At 40.8% G+C, this 19040-nt stretch overlaps 1 protein-coding gene across 2 annotated transcripts in view; it reads right to left on the reverse strand.

Moving 5' to 3' along the window:
- Nucleotides 1-19040, reverse strand: part of LOC116457480 (uncharacterized) — a 114310-nt gene that overhangs the window by 16795 nt on the left and 78475 nt on the right. The gene's annotated exons all lie outside the window — the stretch shown is intronic.

The raw sequence follows: 19040 nt of genomic DNA on the forward strand, positions 1-19040 counted from the left end.
CACTCATCTCAGCCTCTGGCATATTTCCTATAAGACAGAGATAATAATACCCACCATGCCAAGTTTTTGTAGTAGATTAACCAACAGCAAATGTGAAGTGCCCAGCCAAGCCCAGCATGTGGTTGATGCTCCACAACTTCTAGCTCCATTCCCCCCACCACACCTTCCATAACCGTGTGCCAAGCTTGGGCTAGATGCTGGTGGTCAAAAGATTAAAAGAAGCTAGGCCTGCCTGCAGGGAATTTAAACTTTAATGGGGGAAATAAACATTTGAATTTCTACCCCAGAGAATGGGTGCTAAGGGCTGTGATGAAATTATGTCCGAAGGGTTATGGAACATCAGGAAGGGCAAATCGCTTTGCCAGTTTGGCCCTCACTTTCCTTGTGTATCAAATGAATGAAATTGGTTACTACCCCATGTGAGATGACTTAAGTGAGTTAGTGAGTGTGCAACTACATGTCGGAAAGTTTAGTTCTGTGCTAGTTCTTCTATTTACTTATCTGTTTCCCCATTAGAACTTCATCCCCTTGAAGGATATGTCTTCTAAGCCTATGTCTTATTCATTCCTTTGTCCCCAGCACACTGGCATAGAACTGGTGCCCAATCAACATCTGTTGAGTAAACAGATAAAAAGATTTATTATCTAATTTTATCCCCCCAGACCCCAGAGAGATACACCATCCTTTAGATGGAGGAAAAACTGAATACAGAGTTAAGTGAGTGGCCTGGCAATCGGTGGTTGAGCCAGGCATCTTGGAACCTGTGGTGATGACCTTTCTGCTAGATTTCACAACACAGGCCACTCTGGCTCGGGTGGGGTGACACTGCTTTCCTGGACATGACTCAGCTTTCCCTGGGGGGTCACTGAACCCAGCCATCAGCCTTCACACTGAGTCACGGGCTGAGGTGAACTTCAGACCTGAGGAGGGAGCCGGGCTGCCCTGCCAGGTGGGTGTGCCCAGGGATCCCTCAGTCCAGCTGAGCGCACCACCTGGGAAATCCTTCATGGGGTGAAGATGGGGCGGGGACAAGGACGTCACACCAGATCCACACCAGTCTCCCACAAGAGTGTCTAAAGAGCAACACCTATCCCGTCACTGTGACTGATGGGCTCTGACTCAGAGGCGCCCCTTCTCCATCCCCAATGTCACGTCCTCGGCATTGACTCCAATCATCTTTTGTTCTGCCTGGACTCCTAGCCTCCACTCTGTCAACCTTCTTTTCAAAGAAGTTAAGTGATTTGCCATAACCACACATTATGAATATCATGTGCTTATGTTCAGAAATTCTTGACTGGCTCCCTACTACCTGGAAAATAAAATCTAAACCCCTGGCTCAGCACTCAAGGTCCTCTTGCTGAAGCCTCAGCCTACTTTTCCGTTTTTTTTCCTCTGTACACCCTTGAATCCTTCACTTTAGATCAGTCTGTGTGTTGCCATTCTGCAGAGTTGCCCTTTACTTTCCCTTCTCCTTGCCCTTGCTAATATACTAACTCACTTTCATCTGGAATGCCCTACCCATGTCTTATCCATTCTTCAGATCGGAGCTTAAAATCCACCTTATTCAGGAAGCCCTCCCAGATCTCCTCAGCCCAAACACTGGGATGATGCCAGCTATGTTTATTGATAATTTCTGTTGTGCAAATTGTTATGATCAGTACTTTATATGCTTCATTTCAATTGATATTTCCAACAGTCTTACAAGTAAATGAGTATTTATTACCCCCATTTTATAGATGTGGAAACTGAGACTCAGAGAGGAGAGCTAACTTGTCCACACCTACATTCCTCTTGAGATTCAAACACCAGTGTGCCTGACTCCAAGTTGCTCCATGACTTTGGTTCGTACTTCCGATGTTCTTTGCACCTCTTTGAGGTATTCATGTTGTTGGGTGTTGTATTTTCCTAGGGGACTCATCAACTCAATTCTACTGCGATCTTCCTGAAGACAAGTGACTAGCTCTGTATGTAATGTCTGACATAGACTGGGCTGTGAGGCAGAAAGCAAGAGCGAGAGAGCGAGAATTATGAAGCACCGCTGTGTGCTAGTCCATGCTAGTTACCATAAACATACGTACATAGCTTTTAAGTGTTGTTAGTCTCATTTTACAGAAGAAGAAACAGAGGCACAGAGAGGCTAAATAACTTGACAGAATCTATGGGAAAAAAAGTGGGGTAGACCTACATGGAATCATCTCAAAAATACACCATTAAGTGAAAAAAAAAAAAAAAATGGAGAGCCTGTTTGCATCATGTGCTCTCATTAGGGAAAATAGAAACATATTAAAACATATATATGCTTGTTTATGCTGAGACTGCTTTAGGGACACACAAGAAACTGCTTTGGGGAGGTGACAAAGGAGGGCCTTAGAGGAATAGAGACTGGAGGGTTGAGGGAGACTTATTTTTTTAATCATCTAACAGTTTGAGTTTAAATAGGTTTTTTTTAGTTATTTGCATGTATGTCTTTCTCAAAAATAAAATTTGCTTATTTAAAATATGGATCCATGAAAATTTTTGAAGATCAAACATTCCAAAAAGAATTTAGGCTTGGGCTTTTCTGGCTCCAGGAATCTTTCTATTCTAACCACCTCATTTCTGACATACAGGCATACCTCGGACATATCGTGGGTTCAGTTGCAGACCACAGCCATAAAACGAGTATCACAATAAAGTAAGCCATACACATTTTTATCTTCTCAGTGCATACAAAAGTTATGTTTATACTATACTATAGTCTTTTAAGTGTTCAATAGCATTATGTCTTTAAAAACACTGTATATACCTTAATTAAAAACTACTTTATTGCTAAAAATAAAATGGTAACCGTCATTTGAGCCTTCAGTGTGTTGTAATCTTGCTGGTGGAGAATCTTGCCTTGATGTTGATGGCTACTGACTCATCATAGTGGTGGCTGAAGATTGGGGTGGCTGCAGCAATTTCTTAAAATAAGGCAACAGTAAAGTTTACTGCATTGACTGATGTTTCCTTTCATTCCATCTTTGATGACAGATTTCTCTGTAGCATGCGATGCTATTTGATAGCATTTTATCCACAGTAGAACTGTTTTCAAAATTGGAGCTAATCCTCTCAGATCCTTCCATTGCTTTATCAACTAAGTTTAGGTAATATTCTAAATCCTTTGTTGTCATTTCAACAATGGTAACAGCATCTTTACCAGGAGTAGTTTCCTTCTCAAGAAACTACTTTCTTTGCTCATCCATAAAAAGCAATTCCTCATTCATTCAAGTTTCATTATGAGATTGCAGCAATTCAGTCTCATCTTCAGGCTCCACTTCTAATTCTAGCTTTCTTGCTATTTTTGCCACATTGCAGTGATTTCCTCCACTGAAGTCTTGAACCTCTCAAAGTAATCCATCAGAGTTAGATTCTACTTCTGCCAAACTCATATTAACGCTGATATTTTGACCTCCCATGAATCACAAATGTTCTTAATGGCACCAAGAATGGTGAATCCTTTCCAGAGTGTTTTAAATGTACTTGGCCCAGATCTATCATAGGAATCACTGTGTATGACAGCTATAGCCTTATGAAATGTATTTCTTAAATAATAAGACTTGAAAGTTGAAATTACTTCTTGATCCATGGCCTGCAGAATGGATGTCGTGTTAACAGGTATGAAAACACTTATCTTCTTGTACATCTCCATTAGAGATCTTGGATGACCAGGCTCATTGCCAGTGAGCAGTAACATCTTGAAAGGAATTTTTCCTGAGCAGTAGGTCTCAATGGTGGGCTTAAAATATTTAGTAAACCATGCTGTAAACAAATGCACTGTCATCCAGCTTTGATGTTTCATTTGTATAGCACAGACAGAGTAGATTTAGCCTAATTCTTAAGGGCCCTAGGGTTTTGGGATTGGTAAATGAGCATTGGATTGAACTTAAAGTCACCAGCTGCATTAGCCCTTAACAAAAGTCAATCTGTCCTTTGAAGCTTTGAAGCCAGGCATTGACTTCTCCTCTTTTGCTATGAAAGTCCTAGATGGCATCTTCTTCCAATAGAAGGCTGTTTCACTTACATTGAAAAATCTATTGTTTAGCATAGCCACCTTCATCAATGATCTTAGCTAAATCTTCTGGATAACTTGCTGCAGCTTCTACATCAGCACTTGCTGCTTCATCTTCCACTTTTATGAGATTGAGACTTCTTTCCTTAAACCTCATGAACCAATGTCTGCTAGCTTCAAACTTTTTTTCTGCAGCGTCCTCAGTCTCAGGCTCCATAGAATGAAAGAGAGTTAGGGCCTTGCTCTGGATGAGGCTTTAACTTAAGGGAATGTTGTGGCTGGTTTGACCTTCTATCTAGACCACTAAAACTTTCTCCATCTCAGCAATAAGGCTGTTTAACTTTCTTATGATTTGTGTGTTGACTGGAATAGTGCTTTCAATTTTCCTCAGGAACTTTTCTTCCACAGTCACAACTTGGCAAACTTTTTGGTGCAAGAGACCTAGATTTCAGCCTATTTCAGCTTTCAAGATGCCTTCCTCATTAAGCTTTATTATTTCTAGCTTTTGATTTAAAATGAGAGATGTGACTCTTCCTTTCACTTGAACATTTAGAGGCCATTGTAGGGTTATTAATTGGCTTAATTTCAACATTGTTGTGTCTTAGGCAATAGGGAGACCCAAGGAGAGGGAGGAAGATGGGGAATAGCCAGCTAGTGAATTATGTTCACCATCTTATATGGGAGCAGCTTGTGACACCTTAAAACAATGACAATAGTAACATCAAAGATCACTAATAGCAGATCACCATAACAGATATAATAATAATGAAAACATTTGAAATATTGAGAGAATTACCAAAATGTGACACAGAGGCATGCCTGAAGTGAGCACATGCTGTTGGACAAATGGCACCGATAGACTGCTCGACGCAGGGTTGCCACAAACCTTTAATTTGTTTAAAAAAAAATCTGCAAAGCACAATAAAATGAAGCTCAATAAAACTAGGCATGCCTGTAGTTGGAGAGAATCTTCATACATGGTATTATGAGAATTATGGTCAGCTGTATATGACAGAAAACTCACAACCACTTAAATGTCAATAAGAATAGCATCACTTAAATGGCAATAAGAATAATATCAACCTCACACGGTTGCTGAGTGGCTTACATAGCATCATGAGACCTATGAAAAATTAATTTTGATAATATATGTAATATATAACTATGATGTTTAATTCTCTCACATAATAACAGAAGTCAAGATGGAAATAATCCTGGACTGAAATCCCAGATTCCTTCTAACTTGTTGCTGTGCCATCCTCAACATATGGCTCTGCCATCCTCAACATCCTAACTGGTCCAAGGTGGCTGCTCCATTAAGCAAGAAGGATGAAGAGCAGGACAAAGGGTATGGCCTTGGCATTTAAGAACACTTCTCAGAAGTTACAAACCCCACTTCTGCTTACATCTCATGAACCAGCACTTAGTTACCTGGCAATACCTGGCTGTAATGGAGCCCCGACATTGCAAGATTTCATTTTCAGCATCCACCTGCCCAGCTAAAAATCAGGGGTTCTGGATGAGTACAGTGGCTCATGCCTGTAATCACAACACTTTGGGAGGCCAAGGCAGGAGGATTGCTTGAGGCCAGGAGTTTGAGGCTGCAGTGAGCCATGATCACGCCACTGCACTACAGCCTAGGCAACAGAGTGACACCGTGTCTCTAAAATAAAATTTTAAAAAATTAAAAAATAAATCAAGGGTTGTATTGTTGAAGAGGAAGGGGAGAGTAGTTATTTGGGAACAGCCAGCCTGTCTCTACCACAGACATGAATGCTTTGCTTTCAGAATTTATCTGCCCTGCTCTCTAAAACTGATGTATTACTGGATATATTTCACATTTCTGACATACTCCTGGGCCCTCTATAGAGAATATCAAAACACAATGAGAGAAAACAACTAACTTCCCATTAAAGGCCCAATTTCTAAACCAAATCTTCAATGGGCTTTCTCAGATGGAAGGTCCAATTATATGATTCTGGGCAAATGAATTACCCTTCCTAAGTCATATGACCTTGGGCAAGTCATTTACCACTCTAAGCCCATTGTGTATCACTTAAATGGCAATGAGAACAATATTTACCTCACAGAATTGCTGAGTGGCTTTACAAAGCACCATGAGACACATGAACAATTAATTTTAATAATATATGTTATTTAACCCAAAATATCCTAAATCTTTTCAAACTATAGCCATTTCAACTTATAACCAAAATCATTTCAACCTATAACCAATTTAAATTACTAATGAGATAAATACATTCTATTTTTCACACTAAGACTTTGAAATTTAGTGTGTGTTTTATCCTGACAACACAGATCAGTCACATTTCATGTGTTCTCTAGCCGCAGGTGGCTGCCAAGTTGGACTCGGCAGGTTGAGACTAATTTAAGTGTCCTTGCTGGGTGCTCCCTTAGCACCCTATACTTACAAGGGAAGAATTCATCCTTTCTGTGGCAAATGTCCGTTTACTTGGTTTATCCACAAGCAATTCCCTTGAGGAGATGGAATAAGAGGTACCCCCAGAGCCTACATAGTACCTAGCACAGAGCAGACACTCAATAAATACTCGTTAAACAAATATTATTCATTTCTCTATCCCCAGTGCTCAGCCCAGTGCTTGACCCTCAGTAGGCATTTAATAAAGACTTACTAAATTAATGAAGTCATGACCCAACATTTTAATGGTAAGTGAATTTGCAATTTGACAGCAGGTGAAAACCTGGCAGTTTATTGCAGAGGAGACAATGGTACCTTTCTAACCCTCAAAGTAACACCTGCCGTTAAGTCAAATTTCCTTCACTGCCTCCTTTCTCCCAAACAGAACTGGAGCCAGATGGGAAGCCATGGGCCTTTCTATTCCGGTAAAAGCGCACAATGCCTGGTCTGCAATGATAAGCAAGCATATCAAGTTCCCATGAACAAATAAAATTAACTTTCAGCGAGGGCCAAATTTCTCCATTTCACTGTATCTCTTTTTCTTATCAGAGTGTGCAAGGTAAGAGGCTCTGAAAGGTTGCCAGTCACCGTCTGATTGAAATCTAGGGAGCTTTACAATAATGCTGATAGTAATTAAAACAATCAGACACTTCAACCTCAGCACCACACCACCACTTACTAGTTAAATGAGCTGAAGCAACTTATGTGTCTTCCATGAACATTCATTTTCTCATCTGTAAGATAGCCAGACTTATCTGGCCATGCTGCTGTGAGGACCCTATAAGAATAGAGCTCCCCACACATGCTGCTGCTCAGTGAGTGGCAACTTGCATCATTCCCGCAGCAACTTGGCACGGCTCTCTGAATGATATTTGCAAAGTGAGACTTAGCATTATTTTTGTCTTGACAATCAGCCATAGGCCAGATGATTTTCTTAAAGTTGTGTCCAGCTGCCCCCGCCCCCTTTGTGGACAACTAAAACACAAACACTATTTAGAAAGATCTGGGCCGAGTCATTTCTTTGGAGCCTGGTGGCAGGCCAGGAGGCTGATCACAAAGGCAGCATTCAGCTGCAACAACAGCAGCCTGGTGGGCAGGGGCCTTGTCCCAAACATTCTTGACTGGGCTTCTTGGGGGAAGGTGTTACCGGCCTGCAAATATTTGTTGCTCTATTTCCATAGCAACTACAGTGGCTATAGTGAAACCCTGAAACTGCACATCGAAACTTGGGAGGTGCTGCAAAGCCAAGACTGTTTGGGAGGAGGCTTTCTCCTGGACCCTTCCCTCCCCTAAAACTGAAGACTTTTCCAGGATTCTTTCAAAGGGCATTAAAGAGAAGCTATTGTGCCAGCTACACACAGCCTACTGCCTGCTCTGAGGAAGATGTATGGGCAAAGACTGTTGCCAATTGCCCATGATAGGCTTTAAGAGACTTTAAGCCAAAATGAGTGTCTGCCTGTTTTCTGCAGAGCTTTTGCAGCATGGTGTGCTGAGTCTGGCTCTGGCACAGAACAGTAACACCACCTGTGCAACCTCAGGGAAGTTGCTCACTGTCCCTGAGTCTTTTCCTCAGCAAAAAATGCAATTAAGCCCAATTTAATAAACTCATATTGACGTCTACTCTGAGCTAGATGCTGAGATTACAAAGCTGAAAACACCAGGCTATTCCCCTCAGGGAACTCAGATAGCCTATCAGGCAGAACTGTATTAAATATTAAGTTGGATCATACCACGCACCCACTGCCTGGCACCCAGTGAGATCTGTTGTACTATAAAAGTTTATTTCCCTTCTTCTTCAAACCAGGCTACTCTAAAGAAAGCCCTGAAAGATGATCAAGGGCCCATGCATTTTTACAACATTCTTCTTGTACCCAAGATAAATTTATCAGTTTGGGACATGATCGTTTACTGATTGTGTACGTTATATCTTCATGATAACATGTTTCATGATCCATACCTCATTGGACTTTCTTAACCATCTGCTGAATTTGGAAGGATAAGAATTGTTGTTTTCACTTCAGATTGAAGACACTGAGGCACAAAGGTGAAGTGATTCGTCCAGGTCTCAGCAGGAATTCGAACATACATTTTCCAACTTATTCTTTCAGTAAATATTTCTTGAGTAGCTGCTAGATGCCAACATTGTTCTGGACACTGGGGTCAAAGGCAGTGAATAAAACAAATTTGCATTAAAGAGTTCAAGTTATAGGGGAAGGAAGCAGACTGCTAACAAACACATAAATGCAGACTACATTAAGAAGTGATAAGCACAGTGGAGAAAAAGTCAGCAGAGTAGAGATGATCGCATTGCTTGATACTATTAATAGTTTATATAGATTGCCTGGGAAGTACTTTCTGAGGAGGCTGGGGAGAAGTGAGGAGCTGGCCCTGTGGATACCATGGTGGAAAAGTGTCCAGGTAGGAGGAAGAGCAAGGCGTGAGGCCCTGAGGTGGGAACATGTTGGCATATTGTAGAGCAGCCAGAAGGCAGACATGGCTATAGCAGCAGAAGAATAGGGAGGTTGGCAGGAGAGGAAGCCAAGGAGAAGTGAGTGGTCCAGTTCATGGGAAACTTGTAGTGTGTGGAATTCATGTTGAGTTTTACCCCAGGTGACATGGGAGTCGTTGGAGGGCTTTGGGCAAAGCAGTGGCCACAGTGTGATTCAGCAGGTTAAAAAAGATCCCTCCGACTCCCACATGAACAACAGTCAGAAGAGCAGCAAGGATGGAAACAGGGAGACCAATTGTTAAGAGGCTACTGCAACCATTGAGGCAAGAAAGGAGCGTGGCTCCCTGAAGTGATGAGAAGTGTCAGATTCTGGATCTATTCCTCAGGAAAAGGCCTCAGGATCTGCTGATGGTTTGAAGGTGGGGTGTGAGCAGGAAGAGCCCCTGATGACTCCAGGGCTGAATAACTGGAAGAATGGAGTTGCTATGTCCAGAGATGAAAAAATCTCAGAAAGGAGCAGGTTAATGATAATCAAGACGTTTCTTTTTTCTTCTTTTTTTTTTTTTTTAATAGAGATGGAGTCTCACTCTGTTGCCTAGGCTGGAGTGCGGTGGTGCGATCTCGGCTCACTGCCAACCTCCGCCTCCCGGGTTCAAGCGATTCTCTTGCCTCAGCCTCCCAAGTAGCTGGGACTACAGGCGCATCACCATGTCTGGCTAATTTTTTTTTTTTTTTCAGTAGAGATGGGGTTTCGCCATGTTGGCCACGCTGTTCTCAAACTCGTGACCTCAGGTGGTCTGCTCGCCCCGGCCTCCCAAAGTGCTGGGTTACACCACGCCCAGCCAGGATGTTTCTCTTAAATATGTTACATTTGAGGTGCATATTGGAGCTCCCATGGAGAGGGCAGGGAAGGTGGAAAGAGGCAAGCTGAAGAGATTCTTTGCCATTCTTCAGAATACATGTTATTTAAAGCCATAGGCCTCAGTCAAAATCCCCAAGGGATTAAATGGAGGTAGAGAAGAGGACCAGTCCTTGGAGCACGACAATGCATGGAGTTAGTAAGAGGAAGAGGACCCGGCAAGAAACCTATGAAGGAGGGGCTTGCTAAGGTAGGAAGAAAACCCAGAGACTCCCATTCTGGAAGCCGAATGAAGTGTTTTAAGAGAAGAGTGACCTGAAGTGTCGAATCAGTCATTGGTTAGGGTGACAAGTGAGAATTGGCTTCTGGATTTGGCAAAAAATGATCCTTAGTGATCTTGACAATATCTGTTTGGGTGAAGTGAAGGTAAAAGCCTGATCGAGTAACTTCAAGAGAACAGGAGGAGAGAAAGCAGAGAGCGCAAGCAGGTCCAACTCTTTGGGGAGTTTATCTGGAAAGAGGAGCAGAGAAACAAGGAGGGGATGGAGATCAACATAGAATTTCATTTTAAAACATAGCTGGCTTCATAGCATGTTTGTGCATTGATGGGAATGGTCTACCAGAGAAGGAGAAGTTAATGAGGCAGGGGGGCCCTGGTATAGGGTCAACGCTCGGGAGTAGATAAGAGGAATGGGATCAATTTCAATCCCTAGAATATCTTCTACTAAAATGACATGGCCTTTTATTCATAAAAGCATACATCTGGGGATAATTTTAAACTGCTTTCAAATGCAAACATTTCTTTTAATTACATAGCATGAGTTTACCAGGAGGTGTCAAAATATTGCCCAATGGATCTTGGAGAACCTACCTTAGTGAACACAATGAGTTAGCCACTCTTCCTACTGGGTTCCCTTAGCATTGTTATACACCTAATTGCAGGTTATTTATGTGGCAGGCTTCCCTGGTAGATATGAACTCCCCACAGGGAGGGACTGTGTTCTGTTCTTGTCCTGCAGCCCCATGCCTAGCAAATGCATCTTCACAAACCATTTGGGAAAGGAAGGAGAAGAAGGAATAAAAAGAAAGAAAGTGAGAATTGGATCATCCTGCCCTATTGAACCTCTCTCCTTTCAAATGAGGCATGAGGCTGATACTATTTTGGAAACATATTTTCCCAATAGTAGAGTGAGGAAACAATTTATTTTCTTTTTAATTTGTGAAACACAAAGGAAGAGAAGGAAAGGAATGAACATTTATTGAGTGCCCACAATGTACTAGGTACTCTGCTAGCCAGTCACTTGAGTGATCTCTTTTACAGATAACCAACATGATTAGGAAAAAACTCCATTTTGCACACTAAGTCACCAGCACCACCATTAAGCTTAAATTGTCATGTGATGAAAGGGGATGCCCCATATAGCAGTGAGCTTCCCATCAATGGAGTTACATAAGCAAAAGCTGGATAATATCTATGGGGAATCCCAGCATGTAATGGTCATTGGGCTTTATTAACTTATGGATCAATCCAATCCTGGGATTCAACGAGTCCAAATTATATAATTCTATAGGTGTATAATTGATACTTCAGGGTTTCTCATCATCTAAATATGAACACATACAAGTGTTACATCAAGAGGCATGCAGATGCTGAGGTCAGACTGCTGGAGACAATATCTGGCTCTGCTGCTTACGAACCAGACTATGTGCCTCAGTTCCCTCATCTGTAAAATAAGAATAATAATAGGATAGACCACAACCTAAAATTCATTTAAAGTGCTTAGAACAGCATCTGGCATATAGTAAGTGCTCAGTAAATGGTAGCTATTATTTATTCAGTTCAACTAACTCATAGACTGCACCACCCTGGGACCCATGGGTATCTGTCTTGGCCTACTCTTACACATTAAACCAAAGCCAACTCCAACTAGAAAGGTTGGGCTCAGCAGACAGAAGCCCTTGGGAACAGAGTTACTTTGATGGGGGTACCAGCAGCCCCAGCCAAATGGCCCCCTTCCTGCTCCACAATCATACCCATCTGCCCTGGCTGGGCAATGTGCAGAAATGTTTATGGCGACCTCATTTGTTTTCCTTTCTGTGACTGCTGCCTTCCAAAGGCCAGGAACTGCTGAAATTAAACCAAGGCAGGGGCCAGGGGAGCAGACAGGGCCTGGGCCAGGGCCAGGAGTAATGAAGTGGAAAATGTTCACACCACAGGCAGCATTACAATGCACCTGTACAAATAGAATGAGACCTGCCCACCCCCTTCCTCCCGGGGGCCCAACTGCCTTGCTGACTTCTCTTTATGGCTTCACTCTCTGCCTTGCCTGGTCAGTGCTTAGGCCTACAATGAAGATAAGAAACAAAGACACCTAGAGTGGAGCAATTAGAGAAGGGACAAAATCAGAAGCAAGTGAAAACAGAGATACCCTTAGCTCACACATTTTCTGAAAATTGCGGCAAGTTCTCTGAAGGCCCTGTCATCTAAAACATGGGAGAAATACAGCACAGTTAATGAGCGCCAACCATGCACTAGGATTTTAGCAAGACACTTTCATATACCTTTGCACATTCCATTCATCTAGTACAGTTTAGCTCCATGTCACAGACAAGGAAACTGAAGCCTAAGAAGAGAAAGCTGGCAGGTGACCAAATCAAGATTTGAACCCAGGTTATTATCATTCCTCTTTTATAATGAAGTTACTCAGAACCAGGGTGGTAAGTGACCTTCTCAAAGCCACGTAGCTGTAGAGTGAAAACCCAGAGGTCCTGGGCTTTTGGGATGGTGGTCACCATGGCACTAGCCAACAGGAAGGAGGCTTAAGAGAGATATGTAGGCCAGACCATCCTTGAACAGCTGGGGCAGTAAAGATGAAGGGCTTGGCTTCCCCAAGAAAAAGAGGCATGGGACCATACTGGTACCATGATGGAAGACAGAGAGAGGACAAAGGCTAACTCTGACCCATGTTTTATAGTTTTTGAAGCAGTGTGACTCTGGATGAGTCTCTCAATCTCACTGTGGCTCAGCTTCTCCATCTCTGAAATGGGAATTCTGTGAGCCTTAAGTGACATGGCATATCTAAGGCCCAAAGATCTGTTGTTTGTCACATCTCCCAGACTCAGTCACTTCACCGCCAACTTCAACTGTAGGTGAGCAGAATGTCCAATCCAGAATCCATGCCTCCTAAGTGTTCGTTGTATAAAAAAATGACTGAAAGATGAATAATGTCATCTTTCCATGATGTTTATCAGTACATCATGGTCTTATCTTTCTCAGAACAATTATAACCCAGTTGCTCCTAAGGCAAAATTTCCCAATCATATTTTGTGAAATGCTAGCAATCCTTGAGGTAGCCTTTGTCCTGAATAATTAAAAATAAAGAGTAAAAAAAAAAATTGAGATACTTTGCTAAAATATAATTTAACACATATACAGTTAACCCTTGAACAACACGGATCTGAACTGCATGGGTCTGCTTCTGCCTCTGCCACTCCTGAGACAGCAAGACCAAGACCAACCCTTCTTCTTCCTCCTCCTCCTCAGCCTGCTCAATGTGAATATGACAAGGATGAAGTTCTTTATGATGATTTACTTCCACTTAATAGTAAATATATTTTCATTATAATTTTCTTAAGGAAATTCTTTTATTTTACTTTATTATATGAATATAGTATATAATACGTATAACAAAAATATGTGTTGACTCTTTATGTTATCAGTAAGGCTTATGGTCACTAGTAGGCTATCAGCAGTTACGTTTTTGGGGAGTTAAAAGTTATACATGGATGTTTGACTGTGCAGGGGAGTCAGTGTTCCTCACTTCCATGTGTTTCAAGGGTCAACTGTACATAAGAAGTATGTGCATATGTGTATTCCTTATTATTACAGCATACGATGCATAATGCTGTGGTTTAAAAAAAAAGATGAGAAATGGCACACCTTAAATTAGAATGCCTGGGGCCGGGCGCGGTGGCTCACGCTTGTAATCCCAGCACTTTGGGAGGCCGAGGCGGGTGAATCACGAGGTCAGGAGATCGAGACCACGGTGAAACCCCGTCTCTACTAAAAATACAAAAAATTAGCCAGACGTGGTGGCGGGCGCCTGTAGTCCCAGCTACTCGGAGAGGCTGAGGCAGGAGAATGGCGTGAACCCGGGAGGCGGAGCTTGCAGTGAGCCGAGATTGCGCCACTGCACTCCAGCCTGGGGGACAGAGCCAGACTCTGTCTCAAAAAAAAAAAAAAAAAAATTAGAATGCCTGGTGGTCTTATGAGACATTCCTGATTTACAAACCTGGAACATTCTACTATAAAATGATACATAGGCAGCCCTAAACAACTCATTTATATTGCCTTTTGGATGATTGTCAGTCTATGTTATATACATATTTCTTATAAGAGCACCACGTATTTCTGATATTAATCAGTGTTTGTTGTGCAGTAAACATATGAATCAATGTGATCATTTCTTGTAACAAATCAGACAAACTTTTCATTCCTCTTTTAATCCAAATGTACATTATATTTGTAGGTTCCTTCTGGTATTTCATCAATATATGAGTATTATTTTTCCTAGATTTCCTACATAAATAAATTTGAAAAGTACTATCCTTATGGAGGCATATCATTGAATTGCTCCTGCCTCAACTTCCTGGTTTCCTTGGGGAAACAGAGATTTAGAAATGGAGGGAAAAGTGTATAGGGGGTTATAGGTAATAAAATGAGGTTCCACAAAAGTTAAAATTTTAAAAGAAATGAACCTCTTATAAATCCACTATTAACCAGGATGGCAAGGGAGCTGTAAAACATAGATAGATAAATAGAAATGAGCTTGTAAAGGATAGAAAGTCCTGTGCTAGGTTTTAAAACAGAACCAGTGGTTTGTCTATATAAAAGACAGGCACATGAAATGTCACAGAAAGTTTAAAATAATGAGGATGCAACCTTATTAGTTAGATAATTTTAAAGAGAAAGCAAGATTAGTTCAATATTAGACAAAGCAGATTTCAAAAGGAAGAAGATAACAGTAATCACTTTATAATAATAAAATTTGTGATCCCAAGTACGGACGTGTCAGTAATGAACTCGTTAAAATTAAAACACTGCAAACAATTTTGAAAAATGGAAAAAAATGAAGATTTCAGATTTTATTTATGCTTTACTTAATTTATTCATTTTAAATAAGAAAATGGAATTAATGATATTTTAACTAAAAAGCGTTTTTAAATAAGCCATCCACACCAAAGAAAGAGTGACGGGTAGTAGAAAAGAAACTATAAAGACTAAAGTTAATTATTTTGAAAGCAGGAATACAGTATATAGTGACTTCACATATATTAATAAATCTAAAGACTGTTTCTCTGGGGTAAAAATATATTATCCTTATAAACCTGTGACAAATCTATTCAAGAAAAGGGAAACAAATTAAAAATGCAGGAGAAATATAATACATATAGAAGATATAAATGTCCAAAGAATGTTATACATAGCTATGTGCTTATGCTTCTGAAATTTTTTTATTAATTTGGATAATTTCTGGAAAAAAATTAATTAATTGGTTCAACAAGAAATACACACATACACACACACACACACATCAATAACCACAGCACAATTTAAGAAAATTGTCTTCAGGATTACCCTCTCCTTCAGCCTTGCAACCTCCAGGCCTTATATGGTGAATTCTCTAATACTTTAAGGGAAGAGATTACTATGCTGCCTAAAGTGTTCAACAACAGAGAAATATGAAAAGTTATCTCATTTTTTTATAAAGCTATCATAAATCCTTATATTAAAATCTGACAGATAATACCAAAAAAGTATTTATAGTTCAGCTTCACATATTAATACGTTTGTGAAAATGCTGAATAAAATGATAGCGATTTGAATTCCATAGTATATTAAAAAGAATAATCCACCATGACTAAGTAGGGTTTATCCCAGGAATCCAGTGATTCTTAATATCATCTTGATGACTACAGATGGAGAAATACAAACTCGAATAAATAATAATGAAGAACTACTGTTGACAAATTTTGGACATATCGAAAGACTACAATTATTAAAATCACATAATGCCAAATACAAGAAAACACAGGCAGGTGAATGGAATATAGTACATCCCCCAAATGGGCCCCATTTTACATTTAAATGGAATGTAATAATACATAATAATATATGTAATTATATATATAATAATGTATAATAATGATGACAGCACAAATTAATAGAGAAAAGAGAAGAGAGGAGATATGGGTGGGGAGGGGAGGAGAACAACAGCTGCGTTTAAATATCTTAGGCTCATTGGCAGAAAGAGGGACCCTTCTCTCAGTTTAAACCTCAAAAGCAGCATCCTTCGGAATGGCCAACAGGGATGAAGATGTTTGCTCAATGAGTAGAAAAGCAGAGCAGTCTCCAGAGAATGCAAGCAGGGCCCAGGACATAATTTGCGGGAACCAGTGCCAAATCTAACTGTGGGACCCCTGATTTAAATGATGAACCATTTCAAGATGGCACCAGCAGGGCATTATACCACATGCGGGTGTGCGCCTGCACGGTGGCCCTGGCCTGAGCCTGAGTTTCCCATCACAGGAGACAGGAACTGGAGGAAACCCTGCTGTGGACATCGTCAAGTGGCATCAAGCATGAGACAGACAAATAGACTAAATACTTTATTCTAAGATAATCAGTGATGACCATTCCCCTTGCTCTCACATTTTCATCAAAATCAAGAGGTAGAACATGGACACACCCTGGACTGCCATTTTGAGACTTGCCTCCTTCTCCATTGAATCACCTAAAACTGTGCCAGTTATTCATATATAGTGCTTGCTCATATATGTCCTGGAAATATGAAACTGTGGTTTGTGTTATGTAACTTTACTGTTTCACAGCATTTCCACACATATTACATTTGACCGTGATAGAAAAGCATTATTTTCTTCATTTTACCTGAAAGGGAAATTTGACCCAGGTAAGTTCTGGTGTGACTGAGTCACACAGCTGGTGAATTGGCCAGGCGGGGCTCAAACCTAAGTCTTCCAATCCTAAATCATTCCATTATTTGTTTATCCATCCTTCCATCCGTCCTAACTCCTACTCTGTACAGCCTCCTTGGTAGGCCCTGGGGACTCCATAGCTCTTGGCCTTAGGAGCTCATAATTTAGTGGGAAAGACTGACACATACCCAAGTTCCACCATCCCATAAGATGAGTAAAACAATGAAGGTGAGTACACAGAACAGTAGCTGCACCGAATGCTGAACTCTATCTAAAGGGGCTAACAGAGGCTTCACAAAGAAAGCAGCCACTTAGCGGGCTTTGAAGAGTGAAATTGAGTGCTTCCCATTACACAGCTAAATTGAACCGTCATAAAAAAAGACATAAGCTCCCCTGGGTTCTCAAGGGAATATTGCTGGCAAAACAGGTCCACACCCAGTTGATTCAGTCCCATTAATGGGAACTTTGTGCCATAGGGAACCATTTGTAGAGACCAATTTCCCTAGCAAGTGATAAAGACCTGGGAACCCAGGTTAGGAAGTAGTCAGGAGCTGAGAATAGCCAGGAACCCAGAGATAGTCCACACCCCAAAAGTACATTCTATGTGTTGGACAAATGTAACACATCTCATTTGGGCTCATCATTAGCAGCAAGGTCAGTGACCAGGATCCTATACATGGTTCAGAGATAGCATTCACATGGAGCATGTTCAGGGTCTGTGCTGGATTGTACCTCTAGCAGGTATTAAGACCAGGATCAGAACATATGACTTACCTCCTATCCAAGGCTACATTCACTTGCTCCATGAGGAAATAAGATGTCTGCCTAACAGTCAGAGAAATAGGCCTCATCATTCTTGGGTAATTCCCTTCATCTTTGTGGTTCAGTTTACCTCCAGGGCAAACATGACTGAAAATGTCTGCTGCCTGCCTATTAATCCTAATAACCCACCTGAGATGTCAGCTGGAAAGCTCTAGCTCCACAATAGATTTTATCAAATACTTGGCCACCAAGGTGTTCATTGCTATAATGAGTTTACATCAGATAGAGCAGTGTTAGGAAAATAACAAAGTGGCCATGATAACATTCATCGTATTGTTAAACACAGCATGGTTATGAAGATGGAGGATTGCATGCTAGTTTTGACTCTGCCACTTTCTGGCCGTAAGTGGGAGCCACGGGTGACTCAGCTTCAGTATCCTTTTATAGCAAATGAGCATGAGGTTACCTATCTTATAGAGTTGTTATGAGAATGAAACAACATAATAGACAAGAAAATATTTTCATGTTATACAATGCTATAGAAATGTTGGCTTTTATTACTGTTAGCAATAATATTCCATTGTACTCAGAGGAAATTTGTATCCCATTATAATTACAACCCAAATCCTCATTACTTGTGTGACGTCCACATTACTTCTTTACATAGGAAACAATCACATTAATGTAAGATGAATTTTAAAGTAAATTGCTCCAGAATATAAAGGCTGATAGGACCTTAGTTGGGACGAGAACCACCCCCTTACCATCACAAATGGACCACACATACACATAGTCAAAGCCTAAATTAGGTTTCACAAGGGAAATATCTCAAGATCTGGGGCAAGTTGTCAACATCTCTTTGTAGCAGTTGGTTCCTTAGTTGCCTCCCAAGAAACTGGCATCTAATGGTGGGAACCAAGACATGCCTAAAATACCATAATTTAAGGCATAAAGTATTAAGGTCTTTAGCTTGACACAGGTAGAGTGTGAGGGAGGCATAAAAAAGACAAAAATCACCATTATCTGGATAGAAGAATCAAAGAAGCCTTCCTGTAAGAATAACTTTTAAACTGGGCTTTGCAATGAAAACAGATTACCAGTTTGCTGTGGTAGAAAGAGCATGTACTCTCAGTTCAGCAACTCACCAGTTGTTGACCCTGGTGAAACAACAGCCTCTACCTCTGAGCCTAAGTTTTCTCATCTGTAAGATAGGATAAAGCTACCAACCAGGAAGGATTAATTTTAGGGATAAATTAGTAAGCAAACATTTGTTTCAACTGTAGACAAAAGGCTTTCATTTCCACTTAATACTTCTGCCCCTCAGTGAGTTCAACTTATGTTTCTAAAAACTAATGGTGATAATTCAACCAGAGGGTATTTATGGAACATGCTATATGAGCCCAATAGAGTGCTGAAAGCAAATTGAGTATCATGGACTTGCAGTATTTGTTAAATTCTAAGATGCCTTTAAATGTAAAAAGCATCACACTGATTTGATCACTTT

This window comes from Hylobates moloch, unplaced genomic scaffold (genome assembly GCF_009828535.3).
Source record: "Hylobates moloch isolate HMO894 unplaced genomic scaffold, HMol_V3 SCAFFOLD_18, whole genome shotgun sequence".
In the NCBI taxonomy this organism is placed as follows: Eukaryota; Metazoa; Chordata; class Mammalia; order Primates; family Hylobatidae; genus Hylobates; species Hylobates moloch.